This window comes from Ornithorhynchus anatinus, chromosome 1 (assembly GCF_004115215.2).
Source record: "Ornithorhynchus anatinus isolate Pmale09 chromosome 1, mOrnAna1.pri.v4, whole genome shotgun sequence".
NCBI lineage: Eukaryota > Metazoa > Chordata > Mammalia > Monotremata > Ornithorhynchidae > Ornithorhynchus > Ornithorhynchus anatinus.
In genome coordinates, this window is record NC_041728.1 from 106634052 (window position 1) to 106650137 (window position 16086).

At 44.0% G+C, this 16086-nt stretch overlaps 1 protein-coding gene across 2 annotated transcripts in view; it reads left to right on the top strand.

The window, feature by feature from the left end:
* The window catches only part of SLC9A9 (solute carrier family 9 member A9), a 378100-nt gene that overhangs the window by 314494 nt on the left and 47520 nt on the right, over positions 1-16086 (top strand). The window lies entirely within an intron of this gene.

A 16086-nucleotide genomic window follows, 5' to 3' on the forward strand; every position in this document is an offset into this window, starting at 1 on the left:
ATGTTCGAGAAGCAAGAGGTAGGGAGTTGAATGGTTCAATGATACCAGTTTGGGCAAGTTTACCATTTCCAGGTGAAGTGAGTATTTCACTGGGAAGGAAATGATTGTCCCGAAAACCGAATTAAAGAAGTGGCTGACTACCCTCTCACTCACAGACCTCGTTCTGGAGACAAAGCCATGCATGCACTGTTGAAGTTAGTCAATCAATCAATCATTTATTGAGTGCTTACTGTGTGCAACGTACTGTACTAAGCACTTGGGAGAGCATTCATTCTTTCAATAGTTTTTGTTGAGCACTTACTGTGTGCAGAGCATTGTACTAAGAGCTTTGGAGAGTACAATATAACAGTAAGCTGATACATTCCCTGCTCACATCGAGCTTACTGTCTAGAGGGGGAGACAGACATTAATGGTAGACCCGCTCCCTGCCCACAACTAGCTTACAGTCTAGAAGACAAGCTTACGGCCTAGAGTGTCTAAAGAATCTAAAGAGAGCAAAAGCAATGACTAAGGGCCTCTGGGTTAGTGGGAGAGGAACAGCATTGCTTCAAAAGCCATAACCATAGTTTGGCCCAATGCCTCTAGGTGCCTCTGAGGGGGCTCTCTTAGTTGCCCAGCTGCACAACCCTCCCCGCTTCCCTGAGGCACCATTTGTCAGACGTTCTCCATTCCCCCAGGTTCCCCCTCGGAGAGCTGAGTTTGGCTGCAAAGCCACAGATAAGAAACTGCCTGGGGAGCCTAATTGGGAACAAACTCAAGGCCTAGATTGTGGGATCTATTAGCTGTTCGATTCCACGGCACTGTCAGTTAGTCAGATCTGAGATGAGGTCGGATGTGTTGATGATGTGAACCAGCTCAGGAAGCTGAGCAAGACACCAGCAAGCTAGAGAACTGGCAAGGTTCACAATGCCAAGTGAAGACCAGAGACCATGCATGCTGGGGCTGCCTGACCACAGATGGACCCAAGAGGACAGGGCCAGGCTGGGGTCAGAGCACAGGCCTGGGAGTCAGAAGGACCTGGGTTCTAAACCGGGCTCTGCCACGTGTCTGCTGTATGACCTTGGGCAAGTCACTTCACTTCTCTGAGCCTTAGTTACCTCATCTGTAAAAGGGGGATTAAGAGTCTGAGCCCAGGAGGGACAGGGACTGTGTCCAACCTGATTAGTTTGTATCTACCTCAGCATTTTATAAAAGAGTGCTTAGCACTTAGAAAGCACTTAAGTATCATAATTATTATTATTATTAAGAGCCTGCGGGAAGATAATGTTGCTAGATTCTGTTAAAATTCAGTTGAACTGCAGCTGGTATTAAGTTTTTCTAGTATTGATCTAGCTTTTCCAAAAGCATGTTTCTGGGTGCCTTTTGAGAACCTCTAAAGGAAAACACATTTATACCCTAAAGAGTCATATTCCTTCCAGGATGGTAATAATTTTTCTCTGCCATGCTCCTTTCCAGAGACTATAACACTGTCACTCCTCTGATATAAATACATTTTTATTCAAATATGATTTTGCCCTTTATTTATGTTGAAGATGTATATCCAGACCCCTGCGGAGAGCAATTCTTCAGCTGGTGTCTGCTGGACTAGGTATTGGTGATTCTTCAGAAAGACTCATTCCTACATACTTGAGAAATGTGCTCCTTCTCCTTTGCTTTCCCCGGGTGCCACAGTCTTCCTGGAGAATTGGAAAGGAATCAATAGATAGTATTCTTTGAGAGCCAACTAGGCACTGAGCCAGGGAACTTGTATACAAACTGTTGTATTGTACTCTCCCAAGCACTTTGTACGATGCTCTGCACATAGGAAGTGATTAATAAATGCCATTAATGGATAATTGTTCTGCACATGTAAGTGCTCAGTACATATCATTGATGACTATGGTGATGGTGGTGATGATGATGATGAGCCCTGAGCAAAGAGTGTACAGAGGGCAAAGGCATGATCCATGCCCTCAAGGAGTTCGTTTATTTATTTATATTAATGTCTGTCTCCACCTCTAGACTGTAAGCTCACTGTGGGCAGGGAATGTATCTGTTTATTGTCATTTCCACCCCAGCACTTAGTACAGTGTTCTGCACACAGTAAGCACTCAATAAGTATTATTGACTGAGTTTACAATCTTATGAGGAGATGGAGAGGAAGCATTTGAGATTTGGGGGAAAGACATAGAATTATGCAGTGGTTTATGAGATGAGTAGATCTGCCTCTGGTTAGCCATTTATAAATGAATCCCCACATCCATTGGTCACCAAATCCTGTCACAGTTTTCCTCCACATCTCCAGGATCTGTCTAGTGGAAAACATTATGGGCCTGGGAGTCAGAGAATCTGGGTTCTAATCCCAGTTTGCTTGCTGTGTGGGCTTGGTAAATCACAACTTCTCTGTGCCTCAGTTTCCTCCGCTGTAAAAGGGGGAGTAAATACCTGTTCTCCCATCTACTTAGACTGTGACTGCATGTGGGACAGGGACTGTTTCCAATCTGATTAACTTTTATCCACCCCAGCACTTAGAACTGTGCTTAATGCATAGCACTTAACAAATACAATGATGATGATGATAATGATAATAATAATCCAAATGGCCATTATCCTGGTCCAAAATCCTCCCTTTCCTCTCCATCCAAACTGTTACCAGTTAATATCATCACTCATCCTATCCCACCTATATTACTCTATCAGTGTCCTTGCTGACCTCCCAACCTCCTGTCTCTCCACACTTCAGTCCATATTTCACTGCCCAGATCATCTATCTACAAAAACGTTCAGGAAATGTCAGCCCCCTCCTCAAAAATCTCCAGTGGTTGCCCAATCACCTCCATATCAAACAAAAACTCCTCATCATTGGCTTCAAAGTACCCAATCACCTTGCCCCCTCCTACCTCACCTCTCTTCTCTCATTCTACAATCCAGCCCACATATTTCGCTCCTCTAGTGATAACTTTCTCACCGTGCTTTGATCTCTCCTCTCTCACTACCAACCCCTGGCCCATGTCCTGGAATGCCCTCCCTCCAACAGACATTTACTCTCCCCCACCCCCACTTCAAAGCCTTATTGAAGGCACATCTCCTCCAAGAGGCCTTCCCAGATTGTCCCATTTTTTCTCATCTCCCACTCCCTTATGTGTCATCCTGACTTGCTCCCTTTTCTCTTCCCCTCCCCAGCCCCACAGCACTTATGTATATATCTGTTATTTTATTTATTTGCTTTGATGTCTGTCTCCCCACCCCAACTCTAGACTGTGAGCTTGTTGTGGGTGGGGAATGTCACTGTTTATTGTTGTATTATATTTTCCCAAACACTTAGTGCCGTGCTCTGCTCACAGAAAGCACTTAATAAATACAATTGAATGAATGAATGAATGTGTCCAACCCAATTTGCTTGTACCCACCCCTGCTCTTCTTACAGTGCCTGGCACATAGTAAGTGCTTAAGTGCTACAACTCACTGCTCAATAAATACCACTGATTGATTGACTCAATGGGAAACTCTTGGAAGTTTTTGAATTGTGGGGAGACATTTTCAGAATGATGTGAAATAAAACTGATCCAAGCAGCAGAGGTGAAGTATGGACCACAGAGAGGAGAGGGTGGAAGTAGGGAGATTGTTGAAAAGGCAGTGCTATTTGGAGGGAGAGAAACAGCCCTGAATCTACTCCAGCATTTAGCTAAGTGCTTGGTACTTAGTAAATGCTTAATAAGTACAATCACCATGATACTAATGGTGATTTGTCTACCCAGCACAGCTAATACCCTGTTGGGCCCAGTCTTAGTGTCTGAACTGAGGTGAGTTTGTTCTATTTTCTCAGCAGGAAAAGTTCACGAGTTGGCACTGAAGTGAACTCAGTAACAGGAAGAGCAAGGGTTGAAGCTTCTCTTTTCCCAGAGGTTTGAGCAATAGTGGGGAATTCAGACAAAATAAATTACAGATAGGGGAAGCAACAGAGTTTAAGGAATAGTACATAAGGGCTGTGGGGCTGGAGACAGGGTGAGTATCACAGTGTTTAGGGGTTATTGACAAATGCACAGGTAATGCAGAAGGGGGGAAGAATAGGATGTGGATAGGAGAGGTTAGTTATTCATTGAATGAATGAGGAGTTCTGTTTTGGACATGTTAAGTTTGAGGTGCTGGAGGAACATCTAAGTAGAGATGTCCTGAGGGAAAGAGGAAATAAGTTTTTGCAGAGGAGAGAGGTCTGTGCTGGAAAGGTAGATTTGAGAGTTATCTGCATAAAGATGGTAGTTGAAGATGTGGGCCTGAATGAGTTCTTCAAGGGAGTGGGTGTAAAGTGGAGAATAAAAGGGAACCTAGAATTGAACTTTGAAGAACCCCTCACAATTAGGGAATGGGAAGCAGTAGAGGAGCTGGTGAAAGAGACCGAGAAGGAGTGAACAGAGATTCATTCATTCATTCAATCATATTTATTAAGTGCTTACTGTGTGCAGAGCATTGTACTAAGAGCTTGAGAAAGTACAATATGACAATAAACAATGGCAATCCCTGCCCACAACAAGCTCACAGTCTGGGGGTGGGGGGTGGGATCGGGGCCGAGACAGACATCAGTACAAATAAATAAAATTACAGATATGTAAAAAAGTGATATGGGGCTGGGGTTGGGGAGAGGGGAGCAAATAGAGCAAGTAAGGGAGACACAGAAGGAAGTGGGAGAATAATAATGTTGGTATTTGTTAAGCGCTTACTATGTGCCGAGCACTGTTCTAAGCGCTGGGGTAGACATAGGGGAATCAGGTTGTCCCACGTGGGGCTCACAGTCTTAATCCCCATTTTACAGATGAGGGAACTGAGGCACGGAGAAGTTAAGTGACTTGCCCACAGTCACACAGCCGACAGTGGCAGAGCTGGGATTCGAACTCATGAGCCCTGACTCCAAAGCCCGTGCTCTTTCCACTGAGCCACGCTGCTTCTCCAAGAGAAGTGGGGCTTAGTCTGGTTAGGCCTCTTGGAGGAGATGTGCCTTCAATAAGGCTTTGAAGGAGGGGAGAGAAATTGTCTGTCAGATTTGAGAAGGGAGGGTGTTCCAGGCCAGAGGCAGAACACGGGACAGGGGTCGGCGGCGAGACAGGAGAGATCGAGGCACGGTGAGAAGGTTAGCACCAGAGGACCAAAGTATTTAGGCTGGGTTGTAGAAGAAGAGAAGTGAGGTGAGGTAGGAGCAGGCAAGGTGATGAACTACTTTAAAGTCAATGGTGAAGAGTTTTTGTTTGATAAGGATGTAGGAGGAGAGCCAGGAGAGGACAGTGTCAGTGAAGCCAAGGTTAGATAGTGTTTCCAGGAGAAGGGAGTTGTCCATAGTGTTGAAGGTAGCTAGGAAATTGAGGATTAGAATGGAGTAGAGGCCACTAGCTTCGGCAATAAGGAAATCATTGGTGTTCTTAGAGAGGGCAGTGTCCCTGGAGTGAAGAAGTGGAAGCCAGATTGAAAGGGGCCAAGGAAAGAAGTGGAGGAGATGAAGAGAGTGCAATGGATTGTAGACAACTTCTTTAAGGTGTTTAGACAGTAATGGTAGGAACACTAGAAAGGTTAACTGGAAGATACAGTGGGGTCAAGGGAAAGGTTTTGTAGAATAGGGGATATGCAAGAATGTTTGGAAACAGAGGGGAAGGATGAAGGGAGTTTTCTGAAAACAGTTTCCATTTAACAAAATGTGACATGATATTCTTATTGCTTAAAGCCTGACATGCAAAAAATTAACTTTCAAAGACTCTTATCTTCTAAATCTTTCAACTCAATATTAGAGTTAATAAGGGACTGAGCCAGAGGCTCTTTCATAATCAATATAACATGCTTTTGATTTTGTTGGTTTTGAGAAACCCAATTAAAGATTACAAAGTCCCCGACTATCTGCCTTACCACCCTGGGATAATGTGTGATCAAGAGACTATTTCCCATTAGATTGTAAGCTCCTTGGGGGCAAGAGCTTGCCTAGCTTCTTCCTCTATTGCACTGTACTAATCAGTGCTATTGATTGATTGGTTCTCCTGCAGTAGAAAGAAATATTCTTAGCCAGAATCAATCAATTAATCAATCAATCAGTAGCATGTATTCAGTGCTGACTGTAAAGTACACTGTATTAAGTGATGGGGAGAATGCAGTAAAGTCAGAAGACACAATCCCTGCCCTCAACAACCTTGCAATCTAACAGAGGATACGGGCACTTTAAATTATGAGATAAGAGGAGTAATCAAACTTATGAGATATGTACGTATGTGCAATGAGAGTTGGGGGGATTTAAAAGCTTAGGTGACATGGAAAGACTGAAGTGGCAGCTGGGGAATATAGAATGAGGAGATGAGAGATTAATCCCAGAAAGCCTTCTGGAGGAGATGTGATCTCAGCAGGACTTTAATTATCATCATCATCATCATCATCATCAATGGTATTTATTGAGCACTTACTATGTGCAGAGCACAGTACTAAGCACTTTGGCAAGTACAGTGCCATAGAGTTAGCAAGTTGACAGATACATTCCCTGCAGTTTACAGTCTAGAGGAGGAGACCGACATTAATATAAACAGCTTATAATATATAATTTAAAGACAAGTACATAAGTGCTGTGAGGTTGAGAGTGAGTAAATATCAAATACCCAGAGGTCACAGATTCAAGTGCATAGACAATGCAGAGGGAGAGGGAACCAGGGAAAAGAGGGCTTAAACAGGGAAAGCCTCTTGGAGATGTGACCTTAATGGGGCTTAGAAGGTGGGGAGAGTGGTGCTCTGGTGTGGGGGAGGGAGTTCTAGGCAGAAGAGATGCTACACTAATTATGATATTTGTAAGTGCTTACTATGTGCTAACTACTGTACTTAATCAGGCTGAACACAATGCCTGTCCCACCTGGGGTTTACTATCTTAAGTAGGAAGGAAAACAGGTATTGAATCCCCATTTTACAGATGAGGAATCTAAGGTCCAGAGAAGTTAAGTGACTTCCCCAAAGTCACCCAGCAGGCAAGTGACAGAGCCGGGATCAGAACACACATCCTCTGAATCCCAGGCCCAGACTATTTCTACTAGGGCACCCTGTTCCAGAAAAGAGCTTTATTTGACCATATACTAACAACTCTTCATGTTGTATAAAAGAAATATTTACGACAGTTCTGCTTCCATTCTCCAAACACAGAGAAGCAGCCCCCACAGGACTATTACAAAATACTTGCTACTGCCCTAAGAGATGGGGAAATTTCTTGAGTCAGGAGTTCACTAAATCAGAAATCTGGGGCTTTCCAGCTGCTGGCCTTGCAGATGGTTTCAACCCCACAGCTCTTACCTCCAAATCGGTAATTTATTTTAATGGCTGTAAACTGTAAGTTCCTTTCTAAACTGTTAAGTTCCTTTCGGGCAGGTTAACATGTCTACCAATTCTGTGGTACATTACTCTCCCAAGCGCTTAGTACAGTGCTCTAATACCACTGATAGATTGATTTCCCCTCTTTTCTTTATAGCTTGTAAACCTTTGCAGTAGGTGCCTTCTTTTGCATGCACAGATCTTTGATCCTGGATCATTTCTCTTTGCTTGAGTCATTAAATGAAAGTAGAATAACTATCTGGGCTATTTACTGATCTTGTTTTGATAAGATAATGACAACTATGGTATTTGTTAAGCACTTACTGTGTGCCAGGCATGGTCCTAGGGTTGATACGAGCAAATTGGGTTGGACACAGTCCCTGTCCCACATGGAGCTTCCAGTCTCAATCCTCATTTTATAGATGAGATAACTGAGGCCTGGAGAAGTGCAGTGACTTGCCCAAGGCCACATAAAAGACAAGTGGCAGAGCCAGAATTAGAACCTATGACCTTCTGACTCCAAGGCCCATGCTGTATCCACTACACCATTCTGCTTTTCGATATCTTTCCAGCTGATTTCTCTTTTTTTCTCTTTTTTTTCATCTCCTTTAGCCAGTTCATGTTTCAGCCTGTTGGCTCACTGACTGCGATCTGTAGAAATTGTTGTTAGACTCACTGATCTTATTGCCACATCTCTGGTCAGTAAATTTTTGGAAATACTCCGGGTTTGATGTTTCATTAAGATATTGAGGGGTAGCCAGGTTCTTTGGAATAGTGGCAAACAATACCCATTCAGCTCAAAGTGGAGAACACTGCTCCCAATCCCAAATTGTGGTATTAGGTGAACCCTTCCCAGAACAGTTGACATGGCAGCATTAAATGATGTTCTACTCTTTGAAAGGTCTGAAACCCAGGAGGGTAGAGAAAATGTTTATAGGACATGGTAAAACAGATCCTCAGACAGTGCTGCATCCCAGCTGAAAACTGGGAATCACTTGCTGAGAATAGACCAGCAGGGTGAACGCCATCTAGAAGAGAGTGGCTCTCTTTGAGCAAAAGTTTCATAAAGAACAACAGACAAAGAGGCAAAAGAGTAAACAGCCCTAGGTTCTGCAAAAAATTAAGCACAACAACACAATTTCTGTGTGCACAATCTGGCTGAGATTGTGTGTCCTACATCAGCCTCATCAGCCCTCATATGCTCTCATGAGTTAGTTTCATTATCAGTAGTGTCTTCTTTAAATTGGAAGGACAAATATGTATATATGTATATATATATATATATATATATATATATACACTTGCTCTTTGAAACTGTCAATCTTCATGTCTCCTGTTCTTTCTCAGCTTGTCTTTCTTCATTACTCAGGCGATATCTATAGTTAATGATTCATCATAGCAATGACTTCTGGAAAATCGCTGCTCCAAACAAACCAGCCTATCTTGTATCAATCAGAGTGCTTGTCAGTATAGTGGTTAGAGTCAAAGGACTATTAGTATTTGGAAGTTAATGGTGCTACTAGTTAAGGGAGTCAGTATGTCCTGAGTTGTTAATCTTCCAGAACTCACTGCATGACCTGGGCAAGCCACGATCCCTCTGTCCATAAAATGAGGATGAGGAAGTTTTCCATCCCCCCCCCAAGGGAGTCTCCCAGGGTTAAAGTAGAGTTCTTGTAGAGCCCCCAGTGCCAAAATCCAGTGCCAGGGGATGGTTCCAGGCTCTTGGACATAAACAGTCTGCTCTGGGTACACAGTAGCCAGATGGGGGTGGGAATGAGGGAAGATGGTGTTCCTGTGGGTGCCGACCATAGGTCCTCACATCCGGAAAAAGAGTTGTGTGCGTGGTTTCTGGCACCCAAGTGGGTGTGTGTAGAAGTGGCCTTTGTGCTATCAGAGGAGACAGCAGCTGTCATCAGAGAAGCAGTGTGGTCTAGTGGATAGAACATGGGTCTGGGAGGAGGAGTTTGCTCAGGGATTCAGGCGGTGGCACAGCCCCAAGCTGAAACCTTCAAGTCCTTTGAAAGAAAGGGCACCAAGGAGAAAAATGTCCTTCTTTCCCAGGTTTGTAGTCAGTACTGCTAACTGAGGTCATTCATTCATTCATTCAAGTGTATTTATTGAGCACTTACTGTTTAAAGAGCACCGTGCTAAGCACTTGGGAGAGTACAGAGAAGCAATGTGGCTTAGTGGAAAGAGCACAGGCTTGGGAGTCAAAGAACATGGGTTCTAATCCCAGCTCTGCCTCTAATCTGTTGTGTGACCTTGGGAAAGCCACTTAACTTCTCTGTGCCTCTGTTACCTCACCTGTAAAATGGGGATTAAGACTGTGAGCCCCACGTGGGACAACCTGATTACCTTCTATTTACTCCAGCGCTTAGAACAGTGCGTGGCACGTAATAAGCACTTAACAAATACCATAATTATTATTACAGTACAATAATAAACAGATACAGTCCCTGCCCACAATGAGCTTACAGTCTAGGGGGAGGGAGACAGATATTAATATAAATAAATAAATGACAGATATGGACATAAGTGCTGTGGGGCTGGGAAAGGGGATGAATAAAGGGAGCAAGTCAGGGTCATGCAGAAGGGAAGGGGAGAAGAGGAAAGGAGGGCTTAGTCAGGGAAGGCCTCTTGGAGGAGAGGTGCCTCCCCCAGGATTCTACTTTCCCAGGCAATAACAGGTTAATTCCAGCAGCTGCTAGCCAGGAGACACTTTCTGTGCCAAGGGACTGAAGGGATCAAGGGCTCTATTCAGGAGAAAAGCACGCTTGTGCCCTCCTTGGTGTCCACGTTACCCATTCTGGAGTGTCTAAGGCAGCCTTGTAGCTCTCACAAACTCAAGTTTGGTGTTTTGTTGATTGCAAAGCCCTTTGCAAACATATTCTCCCTCGCTTCTGCATCTCCTGTGCACTTGGGTCTATGTCCTTTAAGCATTTTGATTCTCTACCCACCCCCAACACCGCAGCACTTATGTACTGATCCTTATACTCAACCACTTCCCCTTTCTGTAATTTATTTTAATGTCTGCTTCCCCTCTTACAGTGTAAGCTCCTTGAGGCCAGGGACAATGTCTAGCCCCTCTACTGTATTCTCCCAAGTGCTTAGCATAGCATAAAGCACTCAATACATACTATTGATTGATTGTTAAGGGATTTCTCAGCATCCTCCAACAGATTTAAAGGTCTGGGAAGCCTCCAGCTCAAGGTGCGGGTGGAAGTACAAAATGAGATCGTTTCTTTGGGGTTGTTTTTCTGGCTGATTTGGTGCCATCTTATAGGAAAAAAGCTCCTTGTGGGCAGGGAAGGGTTACATTGAACTCTCCCAAGATCAATCAATCAAGCAATGGTATTTTTTGAGTACTTGCTGTGTACAGAGCATTGTACTAAGTACTTGGGAGAGTAAAATACAACAGAATTAGCGGCACTTTCTCTTCCCATAACACAGTCTAGAGGGGGAGACAGACATAAATATAAATACATAAGTAAAGATAGAAAAGTTAGCAAAAAGAGTAGATTTAGCAGCGTGGCTCGGTGGAAAGAGCACAGGCTTGAGAGTCAGAGGTCATGGGTTCTAATCCAAGATCTGCCACTTGTCATCTATGTGACTTCAGGCAAGTCACTTAACTTCTCTGTGCCTCAGTTACCTCATCTGTAAAGTGGGGATTAAGACTGTCAGTCCTACATGGGACACCCTGATTACCTTGTATTCACCCCCAGCACTTTGGACAGTGCTTGGCACATAGTAAGTGCTTAACAAATGTCATTATTAAATTTAGGAAGGAAGATGCTTGCACTGTACTAAGTGCTTGGAAAGTACAATTCAGCAATAGAGACAATCCCTGCCCACACTGGGTTTACAGTCTAGAAGGGGGAAGACAAAGATCAAAAAAAGTAAATTTGCATCAATATAAATAAATAGAATTATAGATATGTATACATCAAAACAAGTAAACAGGCATCAATATAAATAAATAGAATTACAGGTATATACATACATACATACATGTAAGTGCTGTGGGGTGCGATCATGGGGGTAGAGCAAGGGAAGGGGGAACTGAGGAAAACATGCACACCACTAGCAGGAAGCATCCTCTCAGTCATACTGAAATTCTACCTGTTTTATTTCCCTGGAGAGAAAACTCCTGCTGTTACCTCTTCCAACAGCCCTTTAAGAGCCTAGATCGAGGACCTTCCCATCAGGACAGCCTGATCCACATGAGTTTTTTTATCATTCCTTCTTACCAAAGTGCCAAAAAATGCATCTTCGAGGTCAGAACAGTGGATCCACAGAAACGAGAAGATGAAGTTGGCTTAAAGATGCCTCAGAGACCTCTGGGATGTTCCCTGAGAGTCCGGAGTGAACAAGTACCTAATAATAATATTATTAATTGCATTATTTCTTAAGGACTACTGCCCGGTACTTTCAGAATGCCCAGGCGCTACCCCACGTGGGGCTCACAATCTAAGTAAGAAGGACACAGATATGTAATCCCTATACAGATGAGTTAATCAATCAATGAGTCATGTTTATTGAGCACTTACTGTGTGCTGTGTATTCATTCAATCTTATTTACTGAGCACTTACTGTATGCAGAGCACTGTACTAAGTGCTTGGAAGAATACAGTACAACAATAAAAGGACAGGTTCCCTGCCTACAATGAGCTTACAGTCTTGTGGTGGGGGGGGGCAGGGAAAGACATTAATATAAATAAATAAATTACACGTATGTACATAAAGTGCTATGGGGTGGGGAGGAGGGAAGAACAAAGGAAGCAAATCCGGGAGATGCAGAGGGAGTGGAAGAAAAGGAAAGGGGGGCTTAGTCAGGGAAGACCTCTAGGCGGAGATGTGTCTTCAGTAAGGCTTTGAAAGGGGGAAGAGTAATTGTCTGTCCGATTTGAGGAGGGAGGGCGTTCCACACCAGAGGCAGGACGTGGGTGAGGGATCAGTGATGAGATAGATGAGAAAGAGACACAGTGAGAAGGTTGGCATTAGAGGAGCGAGGTGCTCAGGCTGGGTTCTGGTAGGAAAGTAGTGAGGTGAGGTAGGAGGGGTAAGGTCATGGAGTGCTTTAAAACCAACGGAAAGGAGTTTTTGTTTGATATGAAACTGTATGCACAACTACTGGAGTTTTTTGAGAAGTGGGGAGACATGTCCTGAACGTTTTTGTAGAAAAATGATCCGGGCAGCAGAGTGAAGTATGGACCGGAGAGGGGAGAGACAAGAGGCTGAGAGGTCAGCAAGGAGGCTGATGCAGTCATCCAGGTGGGATAGGATAAGTGCTTGCATTAATTTGGTAGCAGTTTGGATGGAGAGGAAGGAGTGTGTTTTGGTGATGCGATGGTAGAACTGACAGGATTTAGTGATGGCTTGAATGTGTGGCTTGAACGAGAGAGTGGAGTCACGGATAATGCCAAGGTTATGGACTTGTGAGACAGGAAGGACGGTGGTGTGTCAACAGTGATAGGAAAGTGAGCGGGAGGACAAGTTTTGGGTAGGAAGATAAGTTCAGTTTAAGCCATATTCAGTTTGAGGTGATGGGAGGGCATCCAAATAGAGATATCTTGAAAGTAAGAGGAAATGCAAGACTCTAGAGAGGGAGAGAGATCAGGGCCAGAGAAGTAGATTTGGGTATAATCCCCATAGAGATCATAGTTGAAGCCATGGGAGAAAATTAGTTTTCCAAGGTAGTCGGTATAGATGGAGAATAGAAGGGGACCCAGAACTGAATCTTGAGGGACCTGCATGGAAGCCATGGGAAAAAATTAGTTTTCCTAGGTAGTCGGTGTAGATGGAGAATAGACGGGGACCCAGAACTGAATCTTGAGGAACCTGCACAGTTAGGGTATGGGAGACAGAGGAGGAGCCTGTAAAGGTAACTGGGAATGAAAGGCTAGGGGTAAGCTCTAGGGAGAGTTCATTCAATCATATTTATCGGCGCTTACTGTGTGCAGAGCACTGTACTAGCACTTGGAGAATGCAATATAACACAATATAACAGATACATTCCCTGCCCACAACAAGGAAGGCAGACATTAATATAAATTTGGAATAATAAGGAAACTGAGTCACCGAGAGGTTAAGTAAATTGCCCCTGGTCAGAGAGCAGGTCTCCTGACTCCTGATCTTTCCATGAGGCCACACTGCTCTTCGCCCTAAGTACTGGACCAGCCTGTTGTTAATAACCTCCAGCTCCAGTGCCTCCCAAAGAAGCAGCATGGCCTAGGGGACAGAGCATGGGGCTGGAAGGCAGAGGACCTGGGTTCTAATCTCGGCTCCATCACTTGTCTGTTGTGTGACCTTGGGCAAGTCACTTTGCTTCTCTGGGCCTCACTTACCTCATCTATAAAATGGGGATTAAGATTCTGAGCCCCAAGTGGGGCAAGGAGTATCCAATCTAATTATCTTGTACCTACCCCAGCATCTACCCCAGTCCTTAGTACAGTTCCTGGCACATAATAAGCGCTTAACAAATACCATTAAAAAAAACAAAAAAAAAACCCTTGGGATGGGTACATTAGCAAGGGCGTTTCTCCCTGGGCTTCCTGAGCCAGTCATCAACCTGAACAGTGGTGGTTACCCTATGAAATCATCAACCAATCAATAGATCAATGATATTTATTGAGCACTTACTCTGTGCAGAGAACTGTAATAAACACCTGGGAGAGTACAATGAAATAGAGTTAGCAGACTCATTCCCTGCCCATAATGAGCTTACAGTCCACTGAGTAGGTATGTCTGGCTCCACCCCACTGGAAAGAGAGGCTGCACATCCCTGAATTAACATCTGACCACGTGATCTTCCATGACTGGGTCTGCCCTATGACCCATCCAGCCCAGGACTCTGGCTTTAACAGGGTCACAAGGTCACTGGAAAAATCTTATGATGGCTACTAGAGAGGCTGCAGGGTCGAATGGAAAGAGGGAGTTGCAGTAATCGGGTTCTAATTCCAACTCTGTTGTTGGCCTACTGTACCAGCTTGGGCACGTCACCTAACCTCTCTATGTCTCAGTTACTCCATCTGCAAAAGGGGGATAATAAAACCAAGCAACGTGGCTCAGTGGAGAGAGCATGGACTTGGGAGTCAGAGAAGCAGCGTAGTTCAGTGGAAGGAGCCCAGGCTTTGGAGTCAGAGGTCATGGGTTCGAATCCCGGCTCTGCCACTTGTCAGCTGTATGACTGTGGGCAAGTCACTTAACTTCTCTATGCCTCAGTTTCCTCATCTGTAAAATGGGGATTAAGACTGTGAGACCCATGTGGGGCAACCTGATTACCTTGTATCTACCCCAGTGCTTAGAATGGTGCTTGGTACATAGTAAGCGCTTAACAAATACCATTATCATCATCATCATCATCACGTACCTCACAGGGCTGTTGTGAGGACAAAAATGAGCTATGTAATATGAAAACACTTTGGGAATAAAAGAGCTCAGCAATATCATCATTTAGAACAAGGCCAAGCATACAGAACAATGCTCTACACAAGATAGGTGCTCAATAAGTATTGTTAGTTAATGGATTTACTGGTTGCCCTCCAGGACCCCACCCTCCTGAATAAGGTCAAACTAATTAATACCTCTAACAATAATAATATTAGTGGTATTTGTTAAGCGCTTAGTATGTGCCAAGCACTGTACTAAGTGCTAGGATAGGTCCCAAATGGAGTCTATGGTGGAGAGAACAGGTATTGAATCCCCATTTTTATATTAAACTGAGGCAAAGAGAAGTAAAGTGACTTGCCCCAGATCACTCAGCAGGCAAGTGGCAGAGCCAGGATTATAACCCAGGTGTCTGGACTCCCAGGCCCATGCTCTTTCTGCTAGGCCACACTGCTTCTCACTCTCTAACTCTTCCATATCCCCAGAAGAGAGTCATTTAACCTGTCTGTGCCTCAGTTTTCTCACCTATAAAATGGAGATGAAATGTTCTCTCTCCCCCTTAACAATGTGAGCTACATGCAGGTCAGGGGCTGATCCTATTATTATTTGTGTAGCCCAGTGGTTGGCATAGCACGTAGTAAGTGCTTAATAAATATTATTATTATCAGTATTATTATCACCATTATCATTATTAGAAAAAAAGGCAAGAAGTTAGTGTCTGGCACAAGACACAGCTCTCCCCCCAACTCCCAGATGCAGCTTCTCTGACTCTGAAGTGGAAAACTAACAAGTCCCCAGGCTGGTGAGATTTTTTCATTCAAGGAGGTATTTACTATGGGGCCACTGCCAGGTCCAAGCTATGGGCTGGAAACTCTTGGGTTTTTCTTTTGTTTGGGGATTAATTGTTGTGTCACAAAGTTCATTTCCATTTCCTCTCATCTGTTTCCCCCAGAAAAATTAGTCATTTTCCTTTCTGAAGCACTTTGTAGGCTGTCCCTAGCCAAGGCACTGTTTACTGCTGAGAAACAGGAGATGAGAGGGAGAGATCATTAGCGAAGGAACTGGAGGTTGAATCTAAGGCTCTCTACCCATCTCACTTCCTTTTCTTCTCTCTCTTCTTTGATAATAAGTTATTTTCTCCCCCTTTTAACTGAAATCAAAGATAATAACCTAGGGGAAAAAAAGTCTGGAAAATACCATTAGGGGCAGAGCAATGAGAAGGCTCAGAAGGGTCCTTCAAAAGCTAGGCACTATTCACTAGCTACTATGAGGGCCAAGGCTTTCCAATAATTAATTCTTCATTCGTTGGGTCAGAAGAGTAGAGGAAAGGAAGAAAGCTTGTCCTGTTCACATCTCGATTGTCTTCCTCCTCTCTTCCCTCGCCTTGAGCCTTGGTTTTGT